The 14093-nt window shown below is 40.3% G+C and overlaps 1 long non-coding RNA gene across 1 annotated transcript; it reads right to left on the bottom strand.

Annotated features, from left to right (window-relative positions):
- Nucleotides 1-1698: 1698 nt before the first annotated feature.
- Nucleotides 1699-13111, bottom strand: LOC117980687 (uncharacterized). Its single transcript, XR_004672150.3, has 3 exons — nt 13002-13111; nt 6994-7045; nt 1699-5781 (listed from the first exon to the last, which is right to left on the bottom strand). It is a non-coding gene; the product is annotated as an uncharacterized LOC117980687 (long non-coding RNA).
- Between the last annotated feature and the right edge of the window lie 982 nt (nt 13112-14093).

Genomic DNA, 14093 nt, shown 5'->3' with positions numbered 1-14093 from the left:
ATATACCAAATTCTTTACCTTTAATAAAACTCTTACATGAATGTACTCTTTGGAGCTTTTCAAGTTCTTTCAGTGATCTAATCAGTTGTAATCCTTGCAAAATTGAACTGTGAAACCTGGTTGTTGGGTGGCAGCTTCAGTCCCCTTTCAAATCAATTTTTTTTTTTTTTTTAGCCAAGATCTCACTCTGTCACCCAGGCTAAGGTGCAGTGGCATGATCTCAACTCACTGCAGCCTCAACCTCCGGGGTTCAAGCAATCCTCCCACCTCCCGAGTGGTGGGGACCACAGGCACACGTCATCATGCCCAACTAATTTTTGTACTTTTTCTAAAGATGGGGTTTCACTAAGTTGCCCAGGCTTGTCTTGAACTCCTGGGCTAAGTGATCCACCCACCTCGGCCTCCCAAAGTGCTCGGATTACAGGTGTGAGCCACCATCCCCAGCCTCACTTTCAGATCTATTACTACTGGCAGAGATGCTTTGTATCTGCTCCACACGTGTGTGGTTAAGGAGCCAGTGAAAGATACAGGCAGGCAGAATTTAGATACTCCCTTTCTGACTCTTTCCTTCCAACATTTACTTACTCTCTTCAATGGCAACCATTTCCTGAACTTCAGTTTTCTGGTTCTCCAGACCATTTTCCACCACACTTTTCTAAGCCCCGCTGCTTCTGGCATCATCTGCACTTGGTCTCAGGCTGAAAGTTCCAGAAAATGAGAACTCACTTTGTATAATTCCCCTCTTCCAAACAAGTACACTCCCGTAGAGTCTCTTTTCTGCTTACTCTCCAGTGATTTGGTTAGCTGTTGTTTGTTTTAGGTTCAGAGTTTATGGTTATTTTCTATGGAGAATTCAGTCTGGTTTGATCTTACTTCATCACTAATGAAGTGAGACTTCTGATGAGATTTTTAAAATATTGCCCTTTTCCATGAAAGTTGTCTTAAAATGAAAAAAAAAAAAAGCTAAATTTTAGTTTAGTTTTCAGCAGAGAAAATCTATTGCCAACCATGAGCTAACAGAGTGTCTTAGAAACACAGCATTTAAAGGAGAACCCTGTTTCATCCTAAAAATGATCATGTTATTTTTTTCAAGACAAGAATTGGTCATAAAAATTATTTTTACCAAAAAAAGCATTGATCAGTTGTCTGCTAATTGTACCTAAGTGGTATTATGAAGTACTTGACACACTACAGTCCTGACATTATTAGATGATGACAAGCAGTTGCCAATGACAACTAGAAAGAAAGATTGCTATACATGCTACATGAATATTTAATCTTTGTTTCTTTTTCACAATGTTAATGTACTGTCTTCTTTAATTCTCATAATAATCCAATGAGATAAGTATTACCTATCCTGAGCAAACAGACATTATAGGGAGGGAGACACATACTAAAAGATAACCCCTGGCCTGTTTGATTCCTAAGCCGGGCTCTTAATTACATGTACTACATGATTAATTACTACGAGTTAGTTGACACTTATAAGTATATATGTGGATATGGGTCTGTGTATGTGTGTGTAAATATGCTTTTAGGATATTTTTAGTAAGTGATACTCCCAACACAGGAAAAAAAGCATTATTAAAGAAAAAGTTACTGCCTGATCTTAACTCTATAAAAGTTGTATACACTGGTATTAAATTTATCAAGAAATGAATGTGTTTTGTATGAGAAATATAAACATTTACACCAAAGTTATTTAATTTTCTTTACAATATTTAAAATAATTATGTCCTATAGTTATTACCTCTAGAAGCCCAAATAGTGTATTTCATAGTGTCATAGTTTTAGGCCTGAAAAGCAACAGTTGGCAAAATACAATTTGCAGGCCAAATTCCGCCCAATACTTATTGCTGTAAATTCTATTCTATTCTATTCTATTCTATTCTATTCTATTCTATTCTATTCTATTCTATTCTATTCTATTCTATTCTATTCTATTCTATTCTATTCTATTCTACTCTACTCTACTCTACTCTACTCCATTCCATTCCATTCCATTCCATTCCATTCCGTGATTGGAACGCAGCCATGGTCATTTTTTATGTATTTTCTTTTTTTTTTTTTTTGGAGACAGAGTCTCGCTCTCTCACCCAGGCTGGAGTGCAGTGGCGCCATCTCGGCTCACTGCAAGCTCCGCCTCCCGGGTTCAAGCCATTCTCCTGCCTCAGCCTTCCCAGTATCTGGGACTACAGGCGCCCGCCACCACGCCCGGCTAATTTTTTGTAGTTTTAGTAGAGATGGGGTTTCACCATGTTAGCCAGGATGATCTCGATCTCCTGACCTCGTGATCTGCCGCCTCGGCCTCCCAAAGTGCTGGGATTACAGGCGTGAGCCACCGCGCCCGGCCTTTTTATGTATTTTCTATGGCTACTTTTGTGCGACAACGGCAGAGTTGAGTAGTCGCAGTCAATACTGTATAGTCTCCAAGCCTACAGCATTCACTCTCTGACCCTTTCAGAGAAGGTTTGCTGACTCCTACCCTTATAGGAAACTTAAGGCTCATGTTCACAGAAAGAGAGGGCCTCTTAGTGGATTTCTTTTCCTATTTTAAAATCATTTCCCACGTGGTAAATTAGGTTCATCATCTAGAAAAGCTTTTCTTTCAGGTTCACAAACACAAAATCATATCACAACGCAACCTGTTTTAAAAGGTTACATTTTTACCCAGATAACACACAATTTGATAGACTATCATTTTGAAAACCAATGCCAGTGGAGAGAAAACAGGTTTTTCACTCTATGCCTGCTTTTCTCAAGTTATCTAACCTTCCTATTTACTGAAATTTTCAAGAGTGTAATTGACCTTTTTAAAGGTGGTTGCTGGTTTTACTGTGATAATTTCCAAAGCTTTAAGATTGATAATAAACATTTCAGAAAGTTAGCAGTCATATATTTAAGAAGAAAAATATGTCCACAGTAAGTGTCATTCTAATGTAACATGTACATAAATTTACTCTTTTTTTTTTTTTTTTTTTTTTTGAGACGGAGTCTTGCTCTGTCGCCCAGGCTGGAGTACAGTGGCGCAATCTCGGCTCACTGCAACTTCTGCCCCCTGGGTTCAAGTGATTCTTCTGCCTCAGACTCCTGAGTAGCTGGGACTACAGGTGTGCGCCACCATGCCTGGCTAATTTTTGTATTTTTAGTAGAGACAGGATTTCACCCTGTTGGCCAGGCTGATCTCGGACTCCCGACCTTGTCATCTGCCCGCCTCGGCCTACCAAAGTGCTGGGATTACAGGCATGAGCCACTGCGCCCGGCCATAAATTTACTTTCTATGTTTCCAAGGTGTGAGGTCTTATTCTCAATCTTGATTTCCTCTAAAAACCAAATGGGATAAAAACTAAAGACTTCAGGCTTACAATTTTACGTGTGTATACGTGCCAAGCCTCCCATGGGTTGGCACAAACCGTGATGATGGGACGGCAGCCCCTGTTGCACAATGAAAAACATTGTTACTATTAAAATCTTGGTCTAAACATTTTTTTTACAAAGCCTTTTACTTGCAATGGGTCATTGGAATCCCTCTCACTTTTTTTTTTTTTTTTTTTTTTTTTGAGACGGAGTCTCGCTCTATCGCCCAGGCTGGAGTGCGGTGGTGCAACCTCGGCTCACTGCAAGCTCCGCCTCCTGGGTTCACACCATTCTCCTGCCTTAGCCTCCTGAGTAGCTGGGACTACAGGCATCCGCCACCATGCCTGGCTAATTTTTTGTATTTTTAGTTGAGACGGGGTTTCACCATGTTAGCCAAGATGGTCTCGATCTCCTGACCTCGTGATCCACCCGCCTAGGCCTCCCAAAGTGCTGAGATTACAGGTGTGAGCCACCGTGCCCGGCCCCTCTCACTTTTTAATAGGCCATTTACTCTGGAATAGTGGTCCAAAAGTTGGCAGAATATGATATTTAATTGGTGAATTTATTTTAAATGCAGATGACTGGAATCCACCAGAGATACACTGAATGTGAGTTGTGCGATGGGAGTAGTCAGGGATCTGTATTTTTTAAAAGCTCTGCAGGTGATTCTGAAGCACACCAAAGTTTCTCTGGTATTGAGGAAAATTTTTTATTTTTATTTTTTGTTTTATTTTATTTTTTTTCCAAGCCAAACTGTATACAGCTTTATTAAAGATACTTTGCAAAAACAATCATGGTATTTCAGGCAGGACATGGGCAGACGATTGTTAACAGTATACAACAACTTTCAAATTCCCATCTTCAATGGACTATCAAAACTCAGAAAGCCAATAAAAGACACAATGAAGTCTTCATCTGATGCTCTGAACAGGGTGAGGGTTGACATTTCACATTTAGCATGTTGTTTAACAACTTTTCACAAGCCGACCCTGACTTTTAGGAAGTGAAATGAAAATAGAATTTTTCTGAAGACTCACAATCTAGAAAGATAACCACTGTTCTTTTGACAGGTGCCATCTCAGCGGCATCACTGGAAAGTCCAGATTGGCCGGGCACAGTGCCTCACGCCTGTAATCCCAGCACTTTGGGAGGCCGAGGCGGGCGGATCACGAAGTCAGGAGATCGAGACCATGGTGAAACCCCGTCTCTACTAAAAATACAAAAAAAATTAGCCGGGTGTGGTGGGCGCCTGTAGTCCCAGCTTACTGGGGAGGCTGAGGCAGGAGAATAGCGTGAACCCGGGAGGCGGAGCTTGCAGTGAGCCGAGATGGCGCCACTGCACTCCAGCCTGGGCAACAGAGCGAGACTCTATCTCAAAAAAAAAAAAAAAAAAAAAAGAGAGTCCAGATTGCCTGACACGCTGGTAACCAATGACTAAGGGTCAGGTCCCAGTGGATATCTGGGCTTAAGGGAGTTAAGTCTATGCTGAGAGATGGAAAGAGGGGAGATGACATAAAAATGAGTTTGTTTTTCCATACCACAAGGCTTTTGTGCCAAGCTGGCCATGTGTGTCAAAGTCAGGGACTCCCTCCTCCTGGGGGCCAAGAGGAAGTCTCTCAAAACTAGAAGGGAAAGGTGTTTTCCCCCATCAATCCAGCTCTGGAGACATTCTATTAGTGACATGTGCCCCTTCCCCCAAAAACAATGAAGTGTTCTGTGTGCTAACAACATAGCTTACAAAAAAAAGTAAAACAAAATTCTGCATTTTTATAAAACTTGATAAAAAATAGTATTTCAAACGGTACAATCACCAGAAGTACACAGTTATCAAAAATGCACACACTTCACTTGGCCTCTCCAGCACCTTAGGCTTTCTGTGCCTGGTCTGTTTTGGCATCTGCATTTTCTGGAAGGTTATTCCCCTCCTTGCCAGAATCAGCTTTTCCCCTTTTTCTCTGTGGGTACCTCTTCTTCCTTCTTTGCAGGGGCCTTTTTAGGCTTTGGCTTTGGCTTTTGAGGAGCGGGTTTAGCATACAACCTTGCGGATCTTCTCTGTGGTTCGTCCTTCACCTTGGCTTTATCTCCTTTAGCATCCCCTTCAGCCTTTGTCTTGGGCATGGTGGCAGCGTCGACGGCGGCGGGATGTAGGCGCTGGGCGCGGGACGCAGCGGCGCGCAGGCTTTGGTCAGTCAGGGTGTCGTTCTTGTCTCTTCTTCTTCACACTGCTCGGGCTCCGGGGGGTTTATAAAGTGAAGCTTTTCACATGACAATCTGGAAAACTGGGTTCTAATCCTGGCTGTCTTGTAAAATTGCAATGTGGCCTTGAACAAGTCGCTTGGATAAGTAGCCAAAAAGGAGGAAGGGGTCTCCTATGGAAGGTCCTTGTTTTTTTTCATAGTTGTTCAATTTCTTTAGTTTTCTCAACTGTAAAAAGGAGGACATAACATTATTTACCTTGGGTTTGCTGTAAGGAAATTGCTCGTCACATAATAACAACTCAAAAGTTAACTTGTTAGATTTTATTATTTTTATAATCATTATTAATATTGATGCCAAAATGATACAGAACTATAATTCAGTATAATAGACATACTATATTTCCCTACACAACCAATAAAGAGCTGGCCTCATTCATTCATTTAGGTAAGTAATTGTTGCTACCCACCAGGGTCCAGGTACTGCACTAAACTCAGGACACAGGATTGGATACTATGGGGTCTCTGACCTTAAAAGACTGATAGCCCAGTGGCTGGTGTGGTGGCTCACGCCTGCAATCCCAGCACATTGGGAGGCTGAGGGGGGCAGATACCTGAGGTCAGGAGTTCAAGACCAGCCTGGCTAACATGGTGAAACCCAGTCTCTACCAAAAATACAAAAATTAGCTGGGCATGATGGCGGGCGCCTGTAATCCCAGCTACTTGGGAGGCTGAGGCCAGAGAATCGCTTCAACCCGGGAGGCAGAGGTTGCAGCGAACCGAGATTGTGCTACTGCACTCCAGCCTGGGTGACAGAGTGAGACTCTGTCTCAAAAAAAAAAAAGAAAAAAAAAAGATTATATCCTCCTGTCAAAAGATATAATATATATAGCCAAATATTGAAGCTGCTACTTTTTCTAAAGAAAGTCAAAAGTGTTTGCTGAAAAGCCATTTCACCCACTTCCACAAAGATGATAATAACTTCTATTAAATAGTTCATCTCTCTTCTTGAGTAGTGTGGCATACACATATTAGATAATATTGTATTTTTGGAGAACTCATTGCGTATGAGTAGCTTAGATAAAATGAGCTAAGAGGGTTCAATTAAGTTCTCATTCTGATGGCACTCACTGTCTTTGACTTTTATAAAGGTTTATGATCCTTGTTGCTATAATTTTAAAGACTTAATAAAAATAGTGTTAATAGACTTTTCATCATTTAAACAGTCTTCCTTTGAGAATTCCGTTATTGCTTCTGATAAATTCCTTCTAGAAAGCATATGAGGCATGGGAAATGGTTAGATTATCATGAACATGTACAATATCAATGTTTCTTTTGTTAAAAATACCACTAAGAATATTCAAAGATGTCATGCTTATTGTTCTGTAAACTAAAACTTATGTTTTCTACTAAGTTGAATAAGAATATAGATTGAACATACTTCCTTTTCTTATCAGATCTCTCCTCCTCAAGTGTGAATTGAAGAAATTTCCCTAGGGGAGAAAAAATAGATCTTACCTACAGAGAAGTCAAATAATAAATTTAAAAAATATTTGTAACACATATGGAAAATAAAATCTAAAAAATACCTAGTAGAAAACTAATTCAGGTTTCATGAAACAACATTAATAACAATAATAGATAATGAACAAAATATATTAACAAAATCAAAATGGCTAGCCCATTAAAAACATTATTACCACTAGTTATTTAAGAAATACAGATTAAAGTGAAATCACATTTTTCTATAAAATTAGTATAATTTTTTTCTTTTTTATAATCCATAGGTTCACAGAAATAAGTAGAGATTTCAAAATAGCAATATATAACACTGATAAGGGTGTGATGATACCCTTATTCAATGCAGCCATGTTTATAAATGACAATTTTTTGAAAGTGTTAGTAATAAAGCCTCAGTCTTATGTAAGTATGTGTGTATGTTTTTGAGACAGGGTCTTGCTGTGTTGCTCAGGCTGTTCTTGAACTCCTAGGCTCCAACAATCTTCCTGCCTCGGTCTCCCAAAGTTCTGGGATTACAGGCGTGAGCCACTGTGCCCAGCCAAGCATTAGTCTTAAACCCGCATACACTCTTTTTATCAATCTAGTCTCTGAAGGATGCACATGATAGAAACCTCCACTCCATACTAGCTTAGGCTAAACAGGGAATTATTTCTTGTGGATTACATCAGGATAGATTCTGTTACTGAAATTATATTGTTAGGAATCTGCCCCTTTTCATCTCTAGCTTCCATCTCTCCTCTGTGTTAGCTTCATACCAAGGCAAGCTCTCTCAGTGATTGCTGGAAAGCTGGGCTGGTCAACCCAAAATAACAGGTCTCAATCAATGTAGAAAGTTTATTTTGCCAAGGTTAAGGAGGTCCTGAGGATCATGTTCCCAAGGTGGTGGTGGGGGAGACTTCCAGGTCATAGGTAGATAAGAGACAAAAGGTTGCATTCTTCTGAGTCCTTGATGAGCCTTTTACTGACTACACAATTTATTCTGGCTCAGTGAGTCTGTATTTTTACATAAACAATAGAGCAGAGGAGGCAATCAGATATGCATTTGTCTCAGGTGAGCAGAGGGAGGACTTTCTGTCCTGCACCTGTGAAGGTATGCGGTGGGGGATGGGGGGGGGTTGGGGTGGGGAGTGAAATTCAACACAGCTGATTCAGGGTAAAGATTTTTGAGGCCACAAGAAATTTCCTTCTGGGCAAATTGTGACGGAGGTATGTAGCTCTTTTACCTTTGTAGTTATCTTATTTAGGAATTAATATGGGAAGAAGGTTTGCGTGATTGTAGTTCCCAGCTTGACTTTTCCCTTGGCTTAGTGATTTCGGGGCCCCAAGGTTTATTTTCCTTTCACAGGCTGATATCAGATAGCCAACCCTAACGAAAGGGAATGGCTTTTCCTGGAAAAGCCCAACAGTGAGCCTCGTTGCCTGAGTTAGGTCTCATATTCAGTCCTGAACCAGCCACTGCAGCCAGGGGGGTAGAATGCCCTGACTGCCCACGCTGAGGTCCTGCACAAGCCTTGAAGCCAGGGACCGAGTCAGCTTTATCCAAGCTCCTTGGGATACAGTGTGATTCTCCAAAGTAAGATGTTACCACCAGAAGAAGGGGAAATGGAAGCGAGTCAGGAAAAATCAACAGATATTCACTGCACAATTTCATCCTTAAATAACACTCCTGTAAATCAATGTTAAGAAATAATAAATGCAAAGATTAACATCCAAATGTTTAATATAGCTTTGGTTATAAGGGAGGAGACCACCCCTCATATTGTCTTATGCCCAATTTCTGCCTCCAAAGAAAGTAGAAGTAAAAACTAAAAGGCAGAAATGAAATCCACAAGCAGATAGCCCGGTGCCACACCCTGGGCCTGGTAGTTAAAGATCGACCCCTGACCTAATCAGTTATGTTATCTATAGATTACAGACACTGTATAGAAAAGCACTGTGAAAATGCCTGTCCTGTTCTGTTCCGTTCTAATTACGGGTGCATTCAGCCCTCAGTCACGTAGCTCCTGCTTGCTCAATCGATCACGATCCTCTCACACGGACCCCCTTAGAGTTGTGAGCCCTTGAAAGGGACAGGAATTGCTCACTCGGGGAGCTCGGTTGTTGGAGACGTGGGTCTTGCCGAAGCTCCTGGCCAAATAAAGCTCTTCCTTCTTTAACTCGGTGTCTGAGGGGTTTTGTCTGCAGCTTGTCCTGGTACAGTTACAATACTTAAAAAAAAAAAACAAAACCCCAAAACCTTGAATAATACTATTATTTGACAATAGGCAAATTGTAAATTAAGAAGTACAAAATGTATTAGGGAGCCATAAAATTATATTTTAAATACCTTTTAGTGCTTATGAGGAAAGTATACTTTATGATATAAAGTCATAAAGGCAGAATGTCATATATACAGTAAGAGCTCACCTATGTAAAAACATGCAGAAAACAAACCTAGGAAAATCTGTTAAAATAATAATTAGTTCTAAGAACTGTTGGACTTTACTTATTCATAAAACAGGTTTTTTTTTTGAGTGTTATTTAATGGCAAGAATTTTTCTTCTGAATATTATTTCTTTATAATTTCCATACTTTACATATGTTACAATAAGAAACTGAGAGGTGCCCTGCATTTAAATAGAAATTCTAATAACTTTACTTAAATTATTATGACATTGCAAACATCATTTTAAGGTGCTTTCGGGTACGCTATCTCATTTAATGTCTCTTAAGTAGTCAGTTGTCAGTTTGATTTGCTCCATGAGGGTATTGTTCTTCTATAGGAGCCATAAATAAAATCTGTTGATTGACAGAGTGATTCATTTGTTCATTCATCCAACTACCTATGAATTGTTGGAGGGATTAAAAAATAACCCCTAAAAGAATTTGCTAAAATTAGGAAGGTAAGAAAGCTTTTAAATTATCTTGGGTCAGTGAACAGGTTTTTGCAGTGATTAGAATATGTTAATTATTCTTTTTAAGTAAATGAAGAGCTAAATGAATGTCAGCAATTCTGTCAACGTCACTGTGTGTGAAGAGGTTACGCTCATGATAGCATTCTATTGCAATCATAAAAATCATTTACAAGAGTGGTTTTTCTGCAAGATTTCAGAAATGTATCCTACAATTAATTTTTAAATATATTATGAATGTCAAATATAATACTTATATACTAAATATATTCAGAGTTAATTAATTTTCTACACATTCACTTATGAATGATTTTTATTGCATCTGCTGGTTGAGGTGGAATTTCTGGTCAAAGGGTATTTGTAGCTGCTATTCCCTGAAACTTCAGCTTCATGAGAGGAAGTAGTGCCTCCAAGCCTCAGAGATTACTGTGGCCAACTCCCACAAAAAAAGAAGGATAGCAGAGGTTTTCTAGTCAAGATTCTATTAGGAGAGAATGTAGAATGACCCTTAAGGCCAACTGGAGGCAGTGATCTTGGCTATATAAGACTAACTGGATCAGTATTAGGGTGATGGTTAAGAGAGCCAACACCAACACGCATAAGAAACTTTCTTTCCTTTTTATTATGACCTAGAATTTTTAATATATATTTACTGAAATTTGGCCAAACACAGTAGCTCATGCCTCTCTGTAACCCCACCACTTGGGAGGCCGAGGGCAAAATAGCATTATCAAAAAAAAAAAAATTAACTGGACATGGTGGCACACTCCTGTAATCTCAGCTACTCAGGATGCTGAGGCTGGAGGATCACTTGAGCCTAGGAATTTGAGGCTGCAGTGACCTATGATCATGCCAATGCACTCCAATCTGGGCAATGGAACAAGTCTCTGTCACTAAAAAGAAAAAAATAAGTAAATAAATGAAATAATTTTTATGGATTTAAATACTAATTTTTATTATATATCAGTCCTGGGCATGTACAAAAAGAAAAATATAAGCAGAATACATAGGTTAAAATATCACTTGAAACTTTCTCATATTTGAGGTCTAATTCTTTTGAGAGACTGAGTTATTGATACCCCAGCTTTTCCTTAGAATAATATAATCCTTTGTGTAATGAAGAGTATTAGTGATGTGGTATATTTTCAACTCAATTGTGAAATATACATACAAAAAAGAATATGTAACATATCAGTACAGTTGAACAAATAGTTAAATATAAACCCCTATATCAAGAGAATATTATGACCACCCCAGAGCCCATGATGTGCTTGCTTTCTTTTTTTTTTTTTTTTAAGATGGAGTCTCGCTCTGTTGCCCAGGCTGGAGTGCAGTGGTGCAATCTTGGCTCACTGCAACCTCTGCCTCCCAGGTTCAAGCAATTCTCCTGCCTCAGCCTCCTGAGTAGCTGGGATTACAGGCATGCACCACCATGCCTAGCTCATTTTTAATTTTTAGTAGAGATGGGGTTTCACTATGTTGTCCAGGCTGGTCTCAAACTCCTGACCTCAAGTGATCCGCCCACCTCGGCCTCCCAAAGTGCTGGGATTAGAGGCATGAGCCACCACTCCTGGCCCCAAAATGTACTCTCTTTTCCCCTTATAATAACTACAGTCTGTTTTTATGATAATTATTTCTTTGCTTTTTTCTACAGTTTTATCAAGTACATTTGCATCTAAAAACAAAGATTTGTCTCTGTTCCCCACCTTTCTCTTTCTGTGTTACAGTGGGTTCTGAATTAGACAAGTGCCTGGGCCTCATCCCGTGACAGGTAGATTGTGTTGAATACAGTCATGAAGTCAAGCCCATCCAGAGTTGGTGGGGGATTCCTACCAGGAATGACTCCTACCATCAATGATTCCTACCAGGTCATTGATGTATGTAATGGGTTCTTCCCAGACTTGAAACTAGGAGCTAGTCAATCCATTCAATCTCCCAGTTAGCAGTCAGAACTATAAAGTGGTGTAGGCCACTAATCTGACCTCTGATGGGGTTGTCAATAGTAACCACTAAAGACTTTTTTTTTTTTTTAGTACAGACACAGCCAGTTTTGTGCTTCAGTGGCTTAGGGTAGTTTTTGAGCAGATCAGAGGAGAGGCAATGCGGCTGCTTCTTTTCCCCACCTAATGCAAAGCAAGAGGGTGACAGATGCTACCTATCTATAGGACCAGAGCTTAGTGTGTCCTGATAACTTCATACTCATTATATCTGCCATTTATTGAATTCCAAACACTGTTCTTAATGATTCATGCACAATAGTTTACTTAGCGTCTCACTAAACCATATAGGGTAGTTACAGTTATACAGCTGAATATATATATATATAACAAATGAAGGAACTAATGCTTCCAGAATTACTTGCCCAAGATTCCACAGCTAATAAATGTACTTGAATTTATGCTTTGAGCTCCCAATATGGCTTCTAAAATTCTGAAATTACGCAGACAAGTTATACTTGATAATAATAGGTTTTCATTCTGTCTTTATGAAAAATGCATGATTTTATACTGTACCTGAAGAAATAAAATTTCCTTCAAGCTGAACTCATGTATTTTCTTAAAAGTTTTATTGTGTAGGCCGGGCGCAGTGGCTCACGCCTGTAATCCTAGCACTTTGGGAGGCCAAGGTGGGTGGATCACCTGAGGTCAGGAGTTCAAGACAAGTGTGGCCAACAAGGCAAATCCCTGTCTCTACTAAAAATACAAAAATTAGCCGGGCGTGGTGGCACACACCCGTAATCCCAGCTACTCGGAAGGCTGAGGCAGGAGAATCGCTTGAACCTGGGAGGCAGAGGTTGCAGTGAGCCGAGATCGTGCCACTGCACTGCAGCCTGGGCAACAATATTGAGATTCTGTCTCAAAAAAAAACAAAAAACAAAAAAAGTTCTATTGTGTCTCCAACAGATTTTTGTTCTTGGAAGCTGAGGAGATAGAAGATAGCCTGTTGAATACAGTACTCCAATTCCCATGCTACCCTCCACATATTTATAGTAGGGATTGGGGAATTCTGTCCTTTAAGCTGCATTTGCAATGCTTACCAATAGAGGGAGGGATCAGACTGTGGAGAGGAGCAGCAAGACCAGGCTAAGGAACTCCTTGGTTACTTCATGATCTTTGGCAGCTGACAGTAGATTGAGCATGAACCTCGTGAACCCTTTGTTAATGAAAGCAGATGTCTTCTTGTTATCTGGAAGAGAGGAGTTTGCAATCCCAGTGAGGGGAAGTGCCAGTTTGTAGGGACTTGAAGTGAAAAAACCTAACTTGCTTAGTATTCTACAGCCAAGTTTCCCTTTTTCTGTTTTTGTTTTTTGAGACAGGATCTCACTGTGTTGCCCAAGCTGAAGTGTAGTGGCATGATGACAGCTTACTGCAGCCTCAACATCCTGGGATCAGATGATCCTCCCACCTCAGCCTCCTGAGTAGCTAGCACCACAGGCCTGTGCCACCTCACCCAGCTACTTTAAAATTTTTTTTTAGACAGGGTTTCCCTATGTTGCCCATGCTGGTCTTGAACTCCTGGGCTTAAGCAATACTTCCACCTTGGCCTCCCAAAGTTCTGAGATTACAGGTGTGAACTGCGGTGCCTGGCTGAGCTGGGTTTCTCAACTTCAGCACTATTGGCTTTTTAGACCAAATAATCCCTTGTTGTTGGGGGCTGTTTTGTGCATTGTAAGGTGTTTAGTAATATCCCTGGCCTTTCCCAACCAGACATCAGTAGCACCCTCCTTACTGCCCCAGCTGTGACGATCAAAAACATCTCCAGGCATTGCTAAATGTCCCCAGGGGAGCAAAATTAACACTGATTGAAAAACACTATCCTAGAGATCTGAGATCTCCTGAAGACCTGAGGCCTTAGAAGATAAGTAAAGATATTCTCTTCCTGGTGACTAGGAGATCTAGGGCTCTTCTTGTTCTGGGATTCCACAGTTCAAAGGTATGCATGCAATGAATGGAGTTAGGCACAGTCCATAAATGAAGTATGGACAAAGGGCAACCAGTATCTTAACACCAGGCAGAGTGATGAAAGAAGTAAGAAGCAGCTTGAAACTTTACGAGTGGGGAGAAAAGAATGGAAACCGGATCAAAAGGGAGGAAGTAGAGATGATCTCTGACAAGATGGGGTGATCAGG

The sequence above is a fragment of the Pan paniscus genome, chromosome 5 (assembly GCF_029289425.2).
Source record: "Pan paniscus chromosome 5, NHGRI_mPanPan1-v2.0_pri, whole genome shotgun sequence".
Taxonomy (NCBI): Eukaryota; Metazoa; Chordata; class Mammalia; order Primates; family Hominidae; genus Pan; species Pan paniscus.
Note: the sequence above shows the minus strand (reverse complement) of the source record. Positions and strands in the feature narration are given on the sequence as shown.